Source organism: Podarcis raffonei, chromosome 8, assembly GCF_027172205.1.
Source record: "Podarcis raffonei isolate rPodRaf1 chromosome 8, rPodRaf1.pri, whole genome shotgun sequence".
Taxonomy (NCBI): Eukaryota; Metazoa; Chordata; class Lepidosauria; order Squamata; family Lacertidae; genus Podarcis; species Podarcis raffonei.
In genome coordinates, this window is record NC_070609.1 from 74,299,254 (window position 1) to 74,319,970 (window position 20,717).

The following is a 20,717-nucleotide window of genomic DNA, read 5'->3' on the forward strand; positions in this document are numbered from 1 at the left end:
CATTAAATATTTTGCCAGCCAGGGATGATATTATTATTATTATTATTATTATTATGAACAATCCCCCATTGCAGACTCTGGTCCCAACTATATTCAAAACATTCACAGCTGCACAAGCAGCAAGAACATGCCAATTGTCCTATTTATAGTGCAAGCTTTTAAAGGGTGTTCCTCTTTGACATGGAATTTCTATAGCAAGCAGCATCTTAGAGAACAGTGTACATTTGGCATTTTGTGTTGTGTGTTGATGGAAAGCGCTATCTAAGCAGAAATGGTAAAAGCTGAACCCACAACAGCTTATGGGAATCCAATCTCCAGAAAAAGAAAACTCTATGAAGACAAACACCTAGGCTTTCTGTCATTTTAATTTGTGAGCCACAATTCCCAGAGTTTTCTGGGAAGAGAGACTGATTGTTAAAACGCTCTGGGAATTGTAGGCCTGTGAAGGAAAAAACTCTCAGCACTCATAACAAACGAAAGCTCCCAGGATTATTTGGAGGAAGTCATGACTATTTAAGGCGGTATGATACCGCTTTAAATATGTAGTGCAGATGGAACCGAAGTTCTTGTGAATGCTGTGTTCTATTTATTTACAAACTGTGATGGCCTTTGACTTAGAACAAAGAGTTCCTCTATATGGTTCTCTTCTCGTAAGTGGTACATACGGGTGAGAAGGCAATGAATTATTTGCAAGGCTGCAGAAAGTGGATAGGTCTAGATCAGTTGTCTTCAACCTTTTCAAAACCAGGGCCCACCTTTAACCCAAACATGCATTTGCGAACCCACTCCTTAATTGTCTACATTGTATTTGTATGGTGGCAATGCTGCTGTCTTAGGTTTGGCTGAGACCCAATAGTGGGTCCCAACTCACCTGTTGAAGACCTCTTGTCTCTCTTCTTGTTTTTCTACAAATGCTTTTTTAAACTGTGCAATTGGAAGCGAGCCCACCAACATGCTTTGAATATGCAAAACACCCTCAAAATATATATTTTTTTAAAGAGCCAAACTTTTCCTCTTTTTTTGAAGGAAGAGGCAAACAGCCATAATGTGTTGAAATAGACTGCAGCCAATTTTCATACAGTATTCATAATTACTTTATTACACTGTGCACAGGTAATCAGCCTCCAAATGATCCAATAACCTTGGCTTGCTCATAACTCCCCTGCGCTAGGCTTCACAGGCGAGGGAAGAGAAAACCGAGCAAAACACAGTATGTTTTGACTACTTATAAAAGCAAGTTCTCTAGGGAATGCACTGCCAGATTTAAAGAGAGGGATTTTCCCTCGACTGCTCAAGGCTTACAGTCTCCTACATTCTCCCTCAATCATTTCCTTTGCACTGTCTTGATACTGCCTTGTAACATAACCACCTGCTGTGGGCATTCATGCTTGCTAAAAAAATATATTAAAAAACGAGCAATCACAGAAATCATCATGCTGTGGGTAAATATAAAATCAGGAGTTCTTGCATCCAACCTGAGATTTCAAGAACGAAGAAAATAATCTTTTTCCTCCTGCACTCGCAAGAGAAGAAAATTGAATTAGAATTACACATTGATCTTGATGGGGGGCATCTTTAGAGTATCAGTTGGCTCAACTCAAAGCAAATAAATGACTGTAGGACAGGGACTTCCAAAGGTTGCTGGATTTGCTAGACACTTCAATACATCATCATTTGCACTCCACAGTAATTAATGCTAAACAACAACACACCCCTCCACTCTGTACCCAATCCCTAATAACCACTCGCTGGAATTCACAGCCACAGATGGAGCAGAAAGCAATTAAGACAAATTCATGAAAGGATGGGCTTATCAAGGGCTATGATAGCAAAATGGAGCCCCCGTGTTCAGGTGGTGGTACAGACAATAAACAGGAGGGAGCTGTTGCCTTCAAGCCCCAAAGGTATGTAACGGAAACAGGATGCTCAGCTAGATGCACTTTTAGTTGGGTCCAGCAGGCCTCCTCCTTTTTCACATTACAATCCCCACTTTATCCATAAGAATGCACTCAAATGCTGGCAGTTGTGCATCCTTTCTAAATCAATTATTGTACTGCCTTAGAGTACACTGGGGCAGTTAAAGCGTAATTGAATCCAGGATAAGTTCTCAGTTCTGGGCAAGGGAACCCAAGTGACCAGCTCCTGCAAAAGTGAACTTACATACATGGGCTCAAATTCAGCATGGAAAGCCTAATAGCCTAAGGAAAGTGGGAGGTGAGACATACATCAAATTCTCCAGCCACACCACTTCACCAATGCATACAGCACCTCAAGAGGGATCACAAAATCAAGTGTTCACACCTCAGTGTTACAGAATCAGTCTTTTTTGGGGGGGTGAGAAAAAGCATGCTGCATACCCTCATGGGGTGGGGGACATAATTGCTTTCCTAAGGCACCAGATCCCTAGCAAAGGCTTAAGGAGGATTCCCACAGCCTAAAACTAAGCAAGAAAGGGGTATTCAGCGCCTGAAGAGATTATTCAGCTTCTCCAAATCAGTATTTCCAGTCCATTCAGACCCCAGACTAGGACAGTTTCAAAGTGGATGGTGCAACCACGCTTGAAATACAGTTCTGGTCGCCTCTCCTCAAAAGGCATATAGCAGAGTTGAGAAAGGTTCAAAAAAGGGCAGCCGAAATTATGATGGAGTGACTCCCTTATGAGGAAAAGTTACAACTTTGAAGCTTTTTTTTTTTTTAAACTTTAGAGAAGAGGCAAGTAAAATGTGACATTACAGAAATAACTGTGCATGGTGAAGAGAAAGTGGACAGTGAGAAAGTTTCACTCCCTCTCTCAGAACCCTAGAACTTGGCGACACCCAGCAAAGCTAAGTACTAGAAGATTCAGGACAGACAAAAGAAAAGGCTAATTCACACACAAGGCACAGTTAAATTAGGGAACTTCCTTCTGCGGAAGGCAGTGGTGGCCACCAACTTGGATGGCTTTAAAAGATGAGTAGACAAATTCATAGACACCTTGAGGGCTATGTTCTACCTCCACTGTCAGAGCAGTATGCCTCTGAATACCAGTTGCTGGGAATCAAAAATGAGAGCATTGTTGCACTCAGGCCTGGCTTGCAGGCTCCCCATTGGCATCTGGTTGGCCACCGAGTACAGGATGGACCACAGCCCTGATCCCACAGGCTCTTCTTGCGTGGCGAGTTCCCGCCCCCCACCAAGATAAATAAACACACGAGACACCATAATTAAGGTTAATTGGGCGAATTAGGCCACAACTTTATTGAATTCAGGAATGAGAGGCATTGGCTTAGGCATTGGTCCTATCGACTATCCGGCTCCAGCCCATTTGCTGGAGACACGGGGAAGGGTTAACACTAATCGGGGGAGTCTCCCGCCGAGGCACGTCGACTAGGAGCTCCCCCGGGTCACCGCTCTGGGGCGTGCCTTTGGCCCTCACCTCCATAGGCTTCGGACAGGGCCACGCCCCCCGGAGTCCTTTAATGGACCACCCTTCGTTCACTGGGGGGAGGTGATGGCGTTCCTCCCCCCCCACATCCTCTTAACCCCTTCTTACCAATGCCTACCGCCAATGCCGAAGAGTTGTGACGAGTTGCTACGAGGTAGGCGAAAAACCAAAAGGCTGTAAATTGCCAATTGGGAAAAATTCCTACCATGCCCCTTGCGGCGACAGACCGAAGTCCATAGCAAAGTCAGACCTACCTAAAGCCCAACTAAAGGGAGGGAGGGTGGGAAAACGTGGGGGCTAGCCGGAGAAGAGAGGGCGAGCCCCCTCCGCTCCGGCCCTAAATAGGGCAAGCCACGCCCCCCCAGCCAGCCGATTGGCTGGCTGGGAGGCGTGGACGGTTGGGATTCCCCTGTTCTCGCGGGGGCTGAAACCAGCCCCCGCTCACGTGGGGAGGGCGTGATGCCCGCAACCCCACCTCCTGGGGCAGGCCTGGAAGTGGCTTTATGTTATGTTCAAAAGCAGCCAATGCTGTGACACTGTGAGACACGGAAGTGCTACTGCATATGGGCCAGTGGGCACAAACCATGGGCAAGAAGGCACATGTGGGACCTTTAGCTTTCTCTGGATTGTGCCCATCTCCTGCAAGGTAACAAGAAAAACCTAAAATCTTTCAGAATAAAGACGGCCATCCTTTGAGGCAGCTCAACCTTAAAGCAAAACTTTGAGGCCTTTCATGTTCAGCTTTGGTAGAAGAGTGTGTCTAGACTTTGGAGGGGGGAGGAAAGAGGGCACAGCAGCAACCATGTCTAACTTCTAGGAATTAAGACTGCAACGCAGCCAAGTCTGGCACAGAACCTTAGGTTGTTGCACCTAAATTATAACCATTTTCACAGAAGAAGCTAATCACAATGAATCATTCCTGGGAAAATTTGCACTCTTACTTCCCCCTCGAGGAAGTGTGCAGTCATGCTGCTAATGTAGAATTTACAGCTCTCATTTCCCCCATACTTTTGCGAGTGGTGGGAAGAGAAAAGATTCTCTCCCTGCTGTCAGATGAGAAGTTGTCCTTAATAATAGAAACAAACACAAACCCATGGTGTTTCAGGGAAGCTTTTATGCAAGAACTGAGACCTTATCTTGGCAAGAGCAAAAGAAAAATAGATTTATATCAGCCATTCACACCTTTCCCTGACACTATGAGTCCCTGCAGTACATCACAAGGTCAAAATTAAAAGGGGGGGGGGGAGAACACTTATCTCACCTGCCAGGAAAAACATTTGTAAAGTGAAAATATATGACTCTTGGGAACAGGATGGATAAAATTCTATACCTGCATTGTAATGCTGTTTCAACCCATTTCCAGCATACCCTCCTGGTAAACTGAGAATTCTCTCCCATAGCAATGTAACAAACCTTCAACCCAATAAAAACACCCAAAAAAAAGACTAATGCAGACATCTTGCTGGGTCCTGGAAATCATGGTTTGCAAAGTGGGAATCAGCCTCATGAAACATGCACTTGCCCCCACACCCATCTTGTAAACCAGAGACTGCAACCCTGATATGAAGTGAGTCTGTAAACTATGGCTTATTAGGGAACCTTGCTTGCATTGGTACATGCATATCCTGAAGCCAAAGTTAATGTTGGGAAGGGGAAAGGAGCTCACCTCCAATTGTCAGGCAGTCAAATATAGCACTTTTCTTTTGTGGTCAAATGCTTTTGCATATACCATATTTTTCCATGTATAAGACTAGGTTTTTTTCCTTTAAAATAATGTCAAAAATTAGGGGGCATCTTATACATGGATATATCTCCCCTCATTTTCTTAAATCTGAGTCCCCTTATACAGTAATTCTTTGTGAACTTTACAACAAAAAGACAAGACAAGCCTTTACTGTACCCACATTACACATGGGGAGGCTGAGACTGAGGCAGTGGCTTACCTGTAACTATACCTTCTCTCCCTCCCCACAGAGGTATCATACCTGAGCTGAAAACTGAACTGAAGACTTAAAGGTTCTTGCCTTTAAATCATGTCTAAACATTTAATTTTGGCTCCCTACTAACACTCTTTTCCCCATGCTTTCAGTACCTGAATCTTGACAGCTTGCACCACAAAAACCAGGTGTGAAAGTGACTATACAGGCTCGACAGCCATTTTGCAGCATGATTACTAAATATGCATATCACAAATTATCCTCTGGCTCATTTTCATAGTTGACAAGATAGCCGTCTGCCCAGGCATTGCACCATAGATGGGAATCTGTTTTATATTCTTGCCAGGGTTTGCAACCAGGATATGGCCTGAGGACGACACTATTATTAGCCAGCATTTTTACATTATCACTAAATAACCTGATGGGGAGAGAGTGAAGACACCTGTCAACAAGGCAGAAGGCACCCTCAGGAGGCATTTCGCTTGAAATCTGCTTGTCAAACATGCAGTAGTTATTTACTGCGTTCGAGGGGAAAGCGGGTATACAAAGAGCTGACTGCAAGCTTACATTTTACCAGCAAGGGTCCAAGTGCATGGCTGATCAACTGCAGGCTTGTGATTGTCCTAGAAATCGCTGAACTCTCCCTTCTTCATGCTTCACTGCTCCACATTCTTTTAAATATTTTTATAATCAAGGAGTCAAAATGTTGGCCCCTGCCTAACATGCAGAGCAGCATAAGCCACACATGAACAGGAAAGGTCCAACCACAATATAGCTCAACAGTAGAGCACACATGCACCACATACAGCAGGCCCCTAGTTCAATTGTTGGTCTCTCCAGTTAAAAGGCTGAGGAAGCAGGGGATGGATGGAAAGACTCTTGGCTGAGACCCTGGGAAGCTGCTGCCCATCAGAATAAAAAGCCCTGGGGTAGGTAGACAAATAAATTCAACCTGCTATAAGACAGCTTCTTCCTATGTGTCTAACTACAACTGCAACCATCTCACGCAACTTTCTGCAAGTTTCACTCCATGTCCAAGAGACTGACCCATTAGGATGAATGGAGCGCTGCAACACCAACCTCAGCCAGCTCCTATCTACTTGCCTTCTTAAATGCAACCAGTCCTCAGGGTTGTCAATTTCCTCCACTTTATATAGAACACCGCAAGGAGAAAGATGGGGAGCAAAGTAGCAATAGCTGGCACTGTCTGTCATTCACTCTGCTTTGTGATGGCTTTGCTTGCCTTCTGCATCCAATGAGTCTCATACCTGTTACCACAGTAAGGCAACACCTGCCCTGAGATTAAGCAACAGGAGCTGTACCCAGCAAAAGCCCTATAGGAGTAGCCTATGTTATAGTTTTTAATCTGACTCACTTCCCTGCATTGCTAAATGGCTCCATTCCCCACACAGACACAAATCCTATTTCCTACACCAACGTAGGGTAGGAAGGGTGAGATAGACAAAACTTTGTGCTCCTCATAGTGAGGTTTTCTTCAAGCCATTCATTATTTCTCTGAAGAACTGCCCTACTGTAACATTCACCTGCCTCTCCTACTGTATGGCTTACTACCAATTAATCAGGTCTCCAGTCAAGGCACCCTATTAGCTGTATGTACAAACAAATTTCATGCATGCTGAGCCTTGCAGGTTTGGCCAGTTGCTCAACAATCTCTTCCACAGCATACATGCCTTCATCGCACCACTGACTGAGGTGCTTCCAGAATATGCAAAAGGGCAGCAACATTTGCTGCTGGTTGAGGCATATTGCTGAACCAACAATATGCAAGAGAGGAATATTAGAAGCAATTGAGTCCTGACCCAAAGTGAAGGGACTGGAAGCAGTGCCTGATACTGCAGCATTGCTGAAGGTAAGCAGGTGCAGAACTAATCAGTCTTTCCAATGAGAGGCCTTCTGAGGTTCCACATAAGAACAGGATACCATTATTTTTTAAAAAACAACAACAACACACACTCGTATTGTGGATTTTGTGTTTGCATCATTTTAAAAAATCAAAATAAAAGGTTCATCAGAAACACCATTTAAGAGCAGAAAGTTATTGTCACACCTACATCCCAAGTCACCCTCACCCCCCCTCATCTGCTTATACCCTGCATGGTATCTCTTTGCTAGCCTCTTCACAATGTCACTGATGTTTCATTTAAAATACATTTTCAGAATCTAGGATGAGGCATAAACTGGCATAGATCCGTATTTCATTTCATTCTCCCAATATGTTCAGCTAATAGGCTATCAATGGCTTTTCACCATGTGGCCAAGACAATGCTGAATACCACCTCCCTCTTACCTTTCCTATGAGCTTTCCCAGAGTCAACTGGCTGGGAAATGAGTGCAAGACTAGACAGCCCTAAGGCAATAACTATGGAATCGCAGGGGTGGGGGTGGCCTTCACTGCTCAGAAGCAATTTGCACCCAAGCTTTCCACAAGCAAATTCCTATCCACTATATCACACCGGTTTCATTTCATTCATTCTATGGTGTACTCAGTGGGTTTTACCCAATGCTAGTCCTACTCAGAGCAGGCCTACTGAAATTAATGAACATGACTAACTTGCACCCATGAATATTAACCAGTCTCCTCTGAGTAAGACTCAGTTGGCTACAACCCAATAGAAAGGCGTGTGTCAACAGGCTGTCCCACAATTTAGGCTTCCAGACCCAGATATCCTAGACCCAGATATCCTAGACCCAGATATCCTAGACTGCCCTGGGCAGCTGTGCTTCTCGGGGCCTTGACAACTGCTCAAGTATGCATCTCTGAACAACAGACCCTGGCTACTGGAAGACACATCCTTACCCCTGAACTGTTTCTATGCCAGCTGGTTATTATAAGAATGACTGTTTAAGAATTGGTGGCAGAGTTTGTTGGGTTTTTCTCCTCTTCCCTCCTTGTCCGTTCCCCTTGTGTGTGTTTTTTTTGTTTCATTTTAGATTGTAAACCTGCAAGCTGGGACTGAATGTAAGCCACTCTGGGAGCCTTTCTGGCTAAAAATAAGGGTTAAAAATCCTCTAAATAAATAAATGCTGGCTTCCTAGGCATTGACCAGGTGGCTAGAACAGCACTAAACATGACTATGCAAACAGGTTTACCGGGGGGGGGGGGGGGGGTAGAGATATTTCATGTCCTTCACCACTATCTCTCTGCCAAACCAAAGGAGCTTTTAAGAAAAACACACAAAATGAGCCATTAGTTACCAACAGCAGGAAACAAAAGCCTGTCTAGCGCCCATCACATGAATTAAAAAGGGGGGGGGGAGTGAAAAGGAAGTGTCAGCAAACTCCACCAAGCAATTCCAGGCAACCTCCAGTGTATGGTACACTACATTACCAAAGAGTCAATGCATTCTGACATAACAGCTGTACGCATTGTTACATTAATTAAAATAAAAAGGCTAACCCACATCCCAGGCAAGTGATTCGCTGAACCCTGCCAGCATTTCCTCAAAAAAATGATGTATAAATTTAAGGAGCAAGTGGACTGGTTATAACCAATACAACAGTAGACTGGAGGGGTTAGGGGAAGCATGTGAGAAAACAACCACCTCTGTTTGAATTTTTTTTTTAAATTCTCTCTCTCTATCACAGACACACACACACACACACACACACACACACACACAGAGGCAGAGAGAGACAGAGACAGAAGCCCCACGCTATAAACTAGGAGAAAGCACACAAAGGAAGTGGCAAGAGGGAGAGATTACGTCAGCCCTCGCCTCAATTCATAAATGTGAACCACAGAACAAGGCAAATTCTAAACGGCCCTCCCTCTCAGGGATCCTGCTTAAAAAAGGGAATGCACACACACAGAGCCAGGGCTTAAAAATATGCTACTAAACAGCACACGCTGATGCATCAACTTTCAGTAGCCACAGGGAGGGGGGTGGAAGAGAGAGAGAAACCCCACAGTGTAATCCTAGTGAATTCTATCCTGCAGCCAGATCAAATAACATTTGAAGAACAGCCCGCCAAGCTCACAGAGGCTGCCCAAGCAGAGTAACAATAAACACTGAAGAATCCTGGATTGAAGACACACACACAGGTCGCAGGGATTTGTTACCAAAGAGCACACTCCTAAATTACATGAGGGAAAAGAGAAGAGAGGTGGATCCAAATGGAAATCTCCTACTGTAATTCCCTAGCTGCTGCTAAAGATCTTTTCTTTTTATTTAAAAAAAAGGGAAGAAGATATCTGTGCAGTGTAATTTCTTACTAGGCAACTGGGGCTGTTTTGAAAAGTATGGACTGCCTTTAAACAGCAATTCAGCCCCCACCCCCACCCCCGAATTGCAGAGCTGGTTGCAATCCTGGAACTAATTGCCTAGAGATCAATGCCTTTAACACTATAATTATGTCCCCCTCAGTTTCTAAGACTTTCATTCCTGCTTAAATTAACTTCTTTCCCAGAAATGCACAACCAGAAGAATATAGCATTTCTAACCAGACTTTTTTGTCCTCTAAATATTAAAAAGACCAGAAACATGTTAACAACAACAAAAGGATAAACAAGACTTCACAGAGAAACAATCCCTCCAGTTCTCTAGATTCCCTTTCTGCCCATGGGGCTGAGTCCCAGAGCAAGTGGATGGAAGGCTCCTGTCAACTGCCATTTGGGTTCATGTATCATTAAAAAATCCCACATGGCTGAAAGGAGGCCATCCAATCACACATACGCACAGCACCCCATGTAGGGCAAAGCCACATGCCCTCCAGAGAAGCTGAAAACAAAATCCCAATTGTACTGAACAAAAGCAGAGCTGGTTTCTGTCTCGGGAAACAAGAAGTGGTTGAGCGGGTCTCCCTGTCACATCAACTGAGAACAAAGTTGAGTCAATATTATAAAAAGGGCCTTTTAGACTGAGCTGGGCACCAATTAAAAAAAAACATAAAAGGCATTCCAGTACACACTTCTGCTACACTCCAGCAAGTAGAGTGAAAGATCCCCCTCTACCCCCCCCCATAAAACAAGAAAACCTGCACTGCAAACTTCTCTTGGATTTTTTAAAACAACAACAAAAAAGCTTAGCAAGCTTTTGAAGTTCCACCTAGCTTAGTACAACCTTTTGTTGTTGTTGCTAAACTTGTGTGGGAACAGAAATGAGCAGAAGTAAAAAAACAAAAAGACTCATTTTAAAATCCCCTGACAAAAAAAGGGGGGACTTGTAACCTTAAAGTGTTCTGGAACAGTGCCCTGGGCCAATAATAGCTAACACAATACCTACCAAGCAGATCCAAGTTTCCTTGAAATTATTTTCTTTCCCCTCCTCCTCCCGCATTTCTAAGCTACTACAAATTAAGTGGAAAGAGTCAAGTGTTTTATCTACCCAGCTGGTGATATGTTTTTGTTGTTGTTTTTCTTAAGTTATTTTTTTTCCTCTCTCAAGGCTGGGGAAATCCGAAGCCACACTCTAGAGGAAACTCAACTTGATTGCGATCTCTCTGTCTCCCATTCACACACAAACACACAAACACCCTTCAATGTAAACATCACTTAGGCAATCCAGGGAGATGACCCCACGCTTCGGGGTGCGAACCCCAACCTCAAACTGCACATTAAGTTGCCTCATCTTCGCACAAGGAACCAAGATGTAAGCGAGTCTTGAGGGGGCATTCCCCCCCCAAAAGAAAGACATGTGCGTGCAAGTCAGCCAGACCACCATCCCCACCCGCTTTAGCAAGCCCACCCCCCACCCCCCAGGCCAGGCGGCACACACAGGCTCACTCACCCCAGCCAGCCTTGGACTTTCCGCTCGGCAAAGAACAACAAGGAGGAGGAGAATTCCTGGAGATGCGGGGCCAAGGCAACCAGCCTGCAATCACAGCAGCTGTTTCAGTCTGACCCCGGCGGACCTCGAGCTGCTTCTCCAGGGCACGCAGGAAAGGAAGAGGGGGCTGCTGCTGCTGCTGCTACTGCGTTCAATCCCACATGCAATGCCCATGGAGGAGGGAGGGGGGAGGAAGAGGAAGGAAGGAGGAGGAGGAGAGGGGAAGAGAGAAAGAAAAGAAGGGGGCCAGAGGAGAAAGAGAGAGAGAGAGATGCACTTGGCGAACAAAAGGAGGCCCCCGCTTCACTGCAGCGCCGCTGCTGGGCCAGGCAGTGGTGCGGGCGAGAAGAGGAGCAGCAGCAACGGCGGCATTGCCCGGGCCGGAGAAGGATCCCGACTGGAGGAAGCGGCTGCGGCGGCAGCTCCCTGCCTTGGCGCGGCGGGCTGCGCTCCCCGAGCCCCTCCGCGGCACATCCACCAGCCGCCCTGCTTAGCTGCCGCTCCTCGGTCGCAGCCACCTCCACATGCCTCTGTGTGACCCAGTCGCTTTTGCTTTCAACCCAGACACCAGGAGAGGGAGAGAGAAGCACAGCCTCCCAAAGACAACAAGCGGCGGCGCGCGGGAAAACCCGGAGCGGAGTCCAGCAGCCTGGCGCTGCCTCCCGACCGGGCTCAGTGCAAAACGGCGGGCGGGCGGCCCGGCGGGGGCCACCGACGCGGAGCCAGCCAGCCCCCCGGCTCCGTGCTGACCAGGGCCAGTAGGATGCCTGGGCTCACGGGCTGCTCGACATCCTCGCCAATGTTGGGCGATGCGAGCGAGCGCGCACAGCTCCTGCCTCCCTTCCTAGATTTCTCTCCGCCCGCCCCAATCCGAGCCGGAACAGGGAGAAGCTGGCTGGGTGATTGATGGCGGCTCTTTAATAGCGTGGTCAGCTAGAAAATGCATCTGCAAGCAAGATATTAAAGAGGCAAAGCATCCCCGCGAGTGATCTGCTGCTGCTCACATCCGAGCGCGAGCGAGGTGCAGCAGCAGCCCAGGAATATTAATGCAAAAGCAACCTTCTTCCTTCTCTCTCTCTCTCCCTCTCCCCCCCCCAACCTTCCTGCTTCGGTTCTCACAAATGCAGATCAAACACTCACACGGCGTGGAAGAGACGCAGATCAAAAAGCAGAGAGGTGGAGGAACATTTAAAACGGCGGGGGCGGGGGGGGAGAAAAGAAAACGGGACAAATAACGCTGAGGATGGGAAAGGCAAATAATGCCAATTTAGTGGCACATTAGAGGCATCATGGCTACACAGAAGGATTGGGTTGCAGTTGATTCAACCAGTAAGCCATTTTGTTAAAATCCACCTACACCACCGGCCCCCTTTTTGCACGGGAGAATAAATATCCATCTGTCAGAGGACGCTCCCTTTTAACATTACACTGGAGAAGAACTACACCTAATGCAATGTGAGATGTACTAATGCAGGTGCACCCACACACCCCATGCCAGCTTTGTTTTCAAACAAAACATGGCACTGTACGGGAACAAAAAACCTTTCAACCACCCCTCCCAAACTCATTAATGCAATGATTAGGAAGTAATAAATACAATGATGGTTTTGCCCCTCCCCAAAATAATAGCTGCGTCCACAAACAAAATGCATTCCCCACACTGCAATGCACAGGTAACCAGAAAATGGAGGATTTGTGGACCACCACCAGCACTGTGGGAATAGATAATTTAAAAACTCTGTCCTCTTTTCTTTTATTGCAGTTTTTAGCTTCAGCTGTTTAATGCTACCTCAGTACTGTTTTTTAAATCCATGAAAGGAGGTTAAAAAGGGTGTCATGATCACTTTTACAAAGGGTCATTTCAAATGCCAAACCTGTTCAGAAAAGGCTCATTGAAATTAATGCCCATGAGCAAGTTTGGTCAACAAATTTCACTGGGTATTCTCTGAGGAAAACTTAACTTTGAAGTCCCCCCCACCAACTCCAAGTAATTTTCTGATTCTGCACACTAAATGTCATGTAAACATTGTGTTCCGTAACCATAAATAACGATAATCTGAAACTCATCTTTGCATTTATTCCCCAGGTTTAGAATTCCCATAAGGATACACCAAGAGGATGGGAAGGAAGAGAACATGCCATTGAATTCCACCCAAAATGCCCAGACAGCTGGTAGGTTACAGGAGCAACCAATTCACCTAAGCTAGTGCTCAGTATTTAGCCTAGGTATCCAGGTTTCACATTTATTGCTTATTATTGATTGTATATTTATTGCTTTAGCAGCTGGCATTTTATTTAGACTGCTGTACTCTCAAGGCCTTTGCTAGATTTTTTTCCTTTTAAAGGTCTGTACTTGAAGCTTTAATCTATTCTGCACCAGCGACAAGCAGCTGCCTAAACCGCCAACCCAGCTAATGAAGTATAACACCCTTTGCCACCCTGAAAGGCCGCCCTGTGATCAATACACTCAGAAAGGCAGCTTGTACTGCAAGCTCTGCTCCCTTGAAAGATCAGCGCCGCACATTAGCTTCTCAATGGGAGCCCATCAGAGGGGAATGTGCTCAGTGAAAATAAGCTTCATAACCAAGAGGCTCAGTGATGGAACTGCACTGGCCAGAGCCAAAAAAAATCAATCCCAGAGTCAAGCGACAAAAGCCGACATTTCATTTAGCCCCTCTTCCAATTTTTTAATCAAGTGTGGCCTGCCACACAGCAAGCCACAGGAAGGACAGATTGCTCCAGCCATGGCTTGATGTAGTGTTTACCTCCCAGCGATTCCAGGAGAATTCTCTCCCCGTCTTACACATATTCAGGCTATGTGAAAAAATGTGTCGTCAATCACCAGCATCATCATAAGTCTGCATGGCAGAAAACGGGCTGGTATGAATGAGAAAGCCTTCTGTAGTTGTACTCAGAAACGTGTATATTTCTCCTGCAGTGAATCTCAGTCTTAACCATTTCTACATAGGCACACACATACCTCTAAGACTCTAGCATGCCTTAGTCCAGCCTTCTTCATTATGAGAAAAAAGACGGGTTGATGTGAGCCAAACAATTGAGGTGGAAATAGAAATGCTGAAGCTACTATTGCAAGGAGGGGAGGACCTTTGCTGGACTCACTCTCATCAGCCCCAGCTACCATGGCGAGGGATGATGAGAGCTGTAATCCAACAACTTTGAAAGGGCCACCAGTTCCCTATCCCTGCACTAAGGAATGACCTTTATTAAGTGTGACAATGGCTCATCAAATGTCACAGTAACATGGCAATATAGCACCTCACCCCCTTTAGGAGAATCTTGAAAAATGTGGGGCATGTCAGGAGGTGGTGAGTTTGTGCTCTCCCTATTTGCCTACAATAAGGTAAAGAATTCAGATAATTCCTTAGGGGCCTGGATCCACCCCCAAACTGTGCTCTCATTTCCTGAGAGAGACTACAGAATAAAAGGGGACAGCTTTTAACAAAGGATACTCTACTCAGCTATCTCCGGTCAGGAACACCAACCCTGCCACCCGTCCGTCTGTAGGTGTCTCCATCTTAATACTAGCTTCCCTGAAATGCTTGGAACTATTATTGACATTTCCAGTAACAACTAAACTGGACCAAACACTTCAGCCAGAAGAGGCGAATGCTACATTTACTGGATCCCTTTCTGATACAGAGAACCATGTTGGCTCAAATACCAATACAGGCTTTTCCAGTAGCTACTGCAGCAGTCAAGTTGGTAATCAAGGAGCAGTGTGAATGCAGCCCCTTGTGTTATCTTGGTCAAGGCATTTAAGGTGGTATTTTTGAGAAAAAAAGCTCTCAATTTCTTACAGCGCCTTCATGACTCCCTAATATTACAATGTTCCTTTCCTTCTCTCGGCTCAAGTGTTTGAAACATTGCATAGGTTCTAGAGACACAGTCTAAATAGAGGATGCACAGGGAAGAATGGTGCATTATAAACTTATAGTCTTAAGCAACATTGTATTTCCAATAGAAAAGCAGATAATAAGCTTAGAAGGATGAGAAAGCAGCATACATGACAGCTCTAGACAGTCTCAAAGAATTGTTTCTTAACAACATTATATTACTAAATCGCACTTCTATGGCCACACTTGAAAAGTGGAATGACTTGCCAAAAGAGGTCCATCTCATTACTTCTCTGATGGCCCTTCTGCTGGTGTTGCATTTGGCCTGTCAAGGTATGAATCTCCCTGATTTGTTATTTGTTCTATTATATCCTCTTTGTTTATTTTATATTTTATTGTGGGCTACAACATACAGATTCAACTGTAGGCTGCCTTAAGAGCAAGGTAAAAAAGGAAAAAAAGGCTTTACTCAACCAACAAACAAAAATTGAAATTTCCTCCCCATGTCAATTCTAGAAAAAGAAAACAGAACTGTCAGAGGAGATGTAGGATGGTAATAGTGTCAGATCTTGCAAACAGTCTCTCAAGAACTGTATGAAGCACATGCATCAAATCTGACTCAGCAGATTTACACCCTGCATTCCTGCAAATAGCTCAGGATGGCATACATGGTGGTACCACCCAATTTACCTCAACAACAACTGGTGAGGTAGGTTAGGCTGAGAGATCATACATGATGGCCAAAGGTTATCCAGACAACTTCACGCCTGAATAGACAACTGAACACACATTTCAATTCAATAAAGTGTTTTCCTAGTTTGGCATTTTAACTGCTATACAAAACTGCCTCCCTGTAGCACTTAGATGTGAACCCATTACTATTTTAGATTCAGCAATGATGCACATTGACATTTGTTCATCTAAGGCTATGTGCACACCATGCATTTAAAGCACTCCCCCCCAAAGAAGCCTGGGAACTCTGGTTTGTTAAGGATCCTGGGAATTGGAGGTCCGAGGTGGGTAAACTACAGTTTCTAGGATTCTTGGAGGAGGGTGTGTGTTTCAAATGTGTAGTGTGTGTACACAGCCACAAAAGTCAAAAAGAGGCAAATGAATTAGAAATCCAGTCAATTCTTCAAAGATTTGAACAGATTTCCACTTAAAATTAGTTTAAAATTAAACCAGCTGCAAGCAAGGGCAACCTGACTAAAAAAAGGATCCACATTCCTCAGAGTATCACAGAAGAAATAAATCATAGGAGAAAACATCAACAGACTAAAGTGGTAGATCATATAATAGCTTGGGGTGTTTATGGTTAAACAGCAATACCCCTTAAAACACATGCATGCTTGCATGCACGCTCACACAATCAGCAGTACTGCCTGATGCAGAGCAAAGGCCACTCCCAATCCTGAGCAGAAAGAAATCCAGGCCGTGTTTCAGTGCGGCCTCCATTTATCAAAACAACCCTGTCATGTTGAGTACCATTAACAGATAATGAAAGGAGACAAGGGATGCAGTTACAAGCAAAGCACTCAGCCTTGTACAGGCCTAAGCATGCAGCCAAGTGAGCTGACATCTGACTTTATTATAAGCATTATAATTAAATAGAATACCTAGTTTAAGTAACATTAAGGTTGTGACACAAACCAACAAAAGCTGGGGAAATTCAAAGTAAAGCTTTTGACACACTGTCATTAACTCCTGCTATTTGTAGGAGAGGAGAGAAAGAGAGAGAAAGTGCATTTTTGAATAAGATAATGTGTGTGTTTGAGAGAGAAAATAACCTAAACAGGTGAACACAGATTGCTTCAACGGCTGAAAAGTCACCTATAACCTTAAATACTCCGTATGCTTGATATGTTTGCTCCCTGGTTTTCAAACCTGGGCTTCCTTGTAAGTTTATCAGGGGTCCCTCAACAAAGAACCTCAGTAAATGGAAGGCAAGCTTCTCTGAAAGACAGCTTGCCTGTGATCAATAGTCTTCGCTTGGGATGTGCAGGTGATGGGAAAGCATTCAGCCTGTTCTAAGGCACATTCTCACAGGTCCACTGACACAATGAGAGTCCTGGTCAGCCTTTCACAAGATTCGAGGCCTGGTCTATACATACCTTATTCTTCTGTGGAAAAACCTCCCTGCAATTAGAAAATACCCTACGAGCTTTCTTTCTACTTTCAGGGAGTATTTTATGGAGAGAGGGCTCTCTTACATTAAGGGAGCAATCACAAGTATAATCTCCCCACCTGCAATGTGAAGTCCTACTGACACTATCAAGTGGTCTTCTGCCAAGTCAGACCATTGGTCCACCCAGCTCAGCACTGTCCACACTGGTTGAGCTAGTGTATCCCAGGCAGAAGTCTTTCCCAGACTCACCTTGCACCCATCCAAAATTCTATCACCTCATTTCATTGGAAGCATTAGCAGTTCTGGGACTTTGCTGCATGCACTAAGATAGAAAGGATTCCCAGAAAGCAGAACATTTCAAAACCACTGGCATTCATAAACACACTGCACCACATCAGTCGGGAACCGGAGGCGGGGCGAGGGCTTGCCAAAAAGCACAGAACAGCCCACAAAAACATTCAATGGTATGCAACCAAGGTGCTACTTTCTGCACAGAGAGCACAGAAATAACTTCTACCTTCTTCCAAGAGCTTTAGTACACCTGAAGAACATTAAATGGATATATACTCCCAATATCTATTGGGTAACAGCCATTCTCAGAAATTCCTTCTGAGAGAATTAGCTCTTATCAAGGCATGCATAAATACTTCACCTAGTAGACAAACTGTGCCAAGAGGAGGAGACAGCTGCTTAAAGGCTACCAGATAAACATACCTCAGCAGGGAAAACTAATTGTAAGAGCACTTTGCCTTATCGGACAGATCACATTAGAAATGCATTATTAAAATTTACTAAGCACTTAAAAGCTGAACAGGTCACTATAGTTGGGGGGGGGGGGCGCCCAGAAGGAAATGGAATGGGGGTGAGTGGAGAAAAGAGATCGCAGCTTACAACCTCTATGGCCTTCAGAACAAATTTCACACGCTTTGTTTAGCGAACACAATTTGCACTAACTGGAGAAAGTTTGTTAAATCCATTATCAAGAACAATGGAGATGTGATCTTGACAAATGTTGTTAAAAACAGGTTTGATGTGACGCTTTGTTGCTGCATGACCTGGAATCTGACCAAGCAAACCTGCTTAACTCATACCAAACAGAGCTTAGGGATTGCCAAAAATCTACCTCCCTACCCCCAGTTAGGTTACATCGCGTTCTAACTTTTTATTAATAACTAGGGGCTGCTGCAAATGCGCAATCAGCTCACCAACCCCATCCATCCCACACCTGACTAAACAAGCACAACACAGGCCCCTGCTCACTGTCTTCGCCACTATGGTGAGCTATACTGTATTTATATTTAAATTAAAGCAACTATCTCCAAAATTCAGACCCTGAAGCTAAGGCTCCAATACTTTGGGCCACCTCATGAGAAGAGAAGACTCCCTGGAAAAGACCCTGATGTTGGGAAAGATTGAGGGCACAAGGAGAAGAGGACGACAAAGGACGAGATGGTTGGACAATGTTCTTGAAGGTACTAACATGAGTTTGAACAAACTGCGGGAGGCAGTGGAAGACAGGAGTGCCTGGCGTGAAGAGTCAGACATGACTAAACAACTACATCTCCAAATTTGCACCTATACTTAAAAATTACCATATGCAAATCAGTGTCCTCTTTTTCTGTGGATGCATAAGTAATCACTCTACTCTCCTCACTCCCACCCCATGGAACCTCAGAAAACTGTCTTACAACTTTTTGGCCACACAAATTTGTAAGGGCACGTGATGTATTATCCGGCTACTTCCCAAGCCCTAAAGTGCACAGATATTTTACATATTGGCAAGTATTAAGGGGGATGATATGCCTTTCTAAGCTAAAAGTTTCCCAAGTGCCTTGCAAAAAGAGAATTTTTTAAATAAAAAAAATACCAAAAAAATCCTAGACATATTTTCTTGTGAGTAAGCCTCGCTAGACACTATGGAACTTTGCTTCTGAGAAACCACTCCCAGGATTTAGCTATATAGACCTTTTATTGTGAAATCCAACAAGCCAGTTAAAAGATGTTCATTAACGACTTCCCGCTAGAGTTAATACCCCACTCAGCACATGGTTCTGCTGTGGGAAGCCATGACAGTTAAGCCGGTCTGACACAATATGAGGTTGGTACAACAGATGTGGTCTACGTTTGTTCTCCAAAATGTTGGCACCAACAATGTATTTCTTTATCCAGATAAAGTAAGCAACACTCAAAGCTTCTTTACACACATGCACTGCACATTTCTCTCCTTGAAACCTTTTTTCTGCTTTCTTATCAGTAGCCTGCTTCTGCCTCTCGCTGCGTCGAGTCATCTCAATTCTCCTTTTCAGCAGGCTGTACTTTGAAAGCTCAGCAGGTACTGACTGTGGTCTTGTCTTTTTTAATATCTCGCCACCAACTGTCACCACCACCCCGGCACCCACAAGAAACTGGCAGTTTTAGAATATTGCATAAGGAAGATTCCACAGGTCACAGCACCAGTAACTTAAAAATAATTTTCACTATTGTTACTAATAATTTCAAAAGGGAAAGGAATTTGTCTCTTCAAGTCTCACTTCTAACATGGGATGCTTTGATTCCATCCCAAACTACAACTACAGAGCAAATGATGTATGTTTCCTTTGAGCACTGTCTATGAAAACCATGAAGTTAAAAGTGAGCCTATTTAACCCCAGGATCTTCCAGGGCTGGAAAAGACCCAAACACCTCATCAGTCAAAAGTCTGAAATCTTGGCATTGGCACCTAATAATCCTCCTTGACTCCTCATGCAAAGGGCCGGTGCCAATTTCTAATTTTTTGGCAACTATGGAAAGGAGGTAGGAAGGAAGCTAAAATATTTCCAACCTTGAAATGTTCTATTATTTCTCCATGAATATGCCACCCAAAATCATAGTTAAATATGAAGTACCCAAAATGCATTATTACTTTAATATAAATAGGACTAATCTCCCTCATCATAACCACAGCATTTAAATTGCTGTCTCAAGTGTTCACATAAGTATTCACGGTGTTAATTATTAAATTAATATCAAAAAATCAAAATTTTGATAAACACAAGGACCCCATACAATAGGACAGTATTATTCCCCTCTAATGATGATGATGATGATGATGATGATTTATCACCCACCCTTCATCCCAAGGTCCCATGGCAGGTCACAACAATTTAACATACTACCTTAAAAAACGACCTACCACCACAAGAATAGAGTGGGTCCTAAAATCTGCATATCAAGTGTCAAAGGCCAGGGTAAAGAGGTAAAGAGATGCATCTTCAGCACCTAGATGGTGAGCCAAGGTTGAAAGACCAGAGCTTGCTGAATAAAGGTCACCTAGCTAGTTTACAGCCTATAGTTCCTGGTTTGTGGGTTCAGTCTTAGCTACTCCACCTCACTAGCACTGGACCTCACTAGCACCGCACATTAATAAGCCCCATTATAGGAAATTGGCAAGTGCAAGCAACTTGCCTGCTCAAAAGCAACCTAGCAAGTGACTATTACTACTCCACACACTGAAACAGCAACCATAACAAAAGGGTTTAACTGCTAGAATTGTGACTGGCCTAGTCAGGTGGGGTCACATTACAACACTTCTGAAAGAATTACATTGGCTGC

At 44.4% G+C, this 20,717-nt stretch overlaps 1 protein-coding gene across 12 annotated transcripts in view; it reads right to left on the reverse strand.

Moving 5' to 3' along the window:
• The window catches only part of RERE (arginine-glutamic acid dipeptide repeats), a 345,593-nt gene that overhangs the window by 265,215 nt on the left and 59,661 nt on the right, over positions 1–20,717 (reverse strand). Inside the window, exon 1 of one of the 12 annotated variants that reach the window (XM_053400834.1) lies at positions 11,109–11,978. The exons of the other annotated variants lie outside the window; for them this stretch is intronic. The gene's annotated coding sequence lies outside the window, so the exon portion shown is untranslated. Of the gene's footprint in view, positions 1–11,108; positions 11,979–20,717 lie in introns of those variants that run through there. 12 annotated transcript variants of the gene reach the window in all.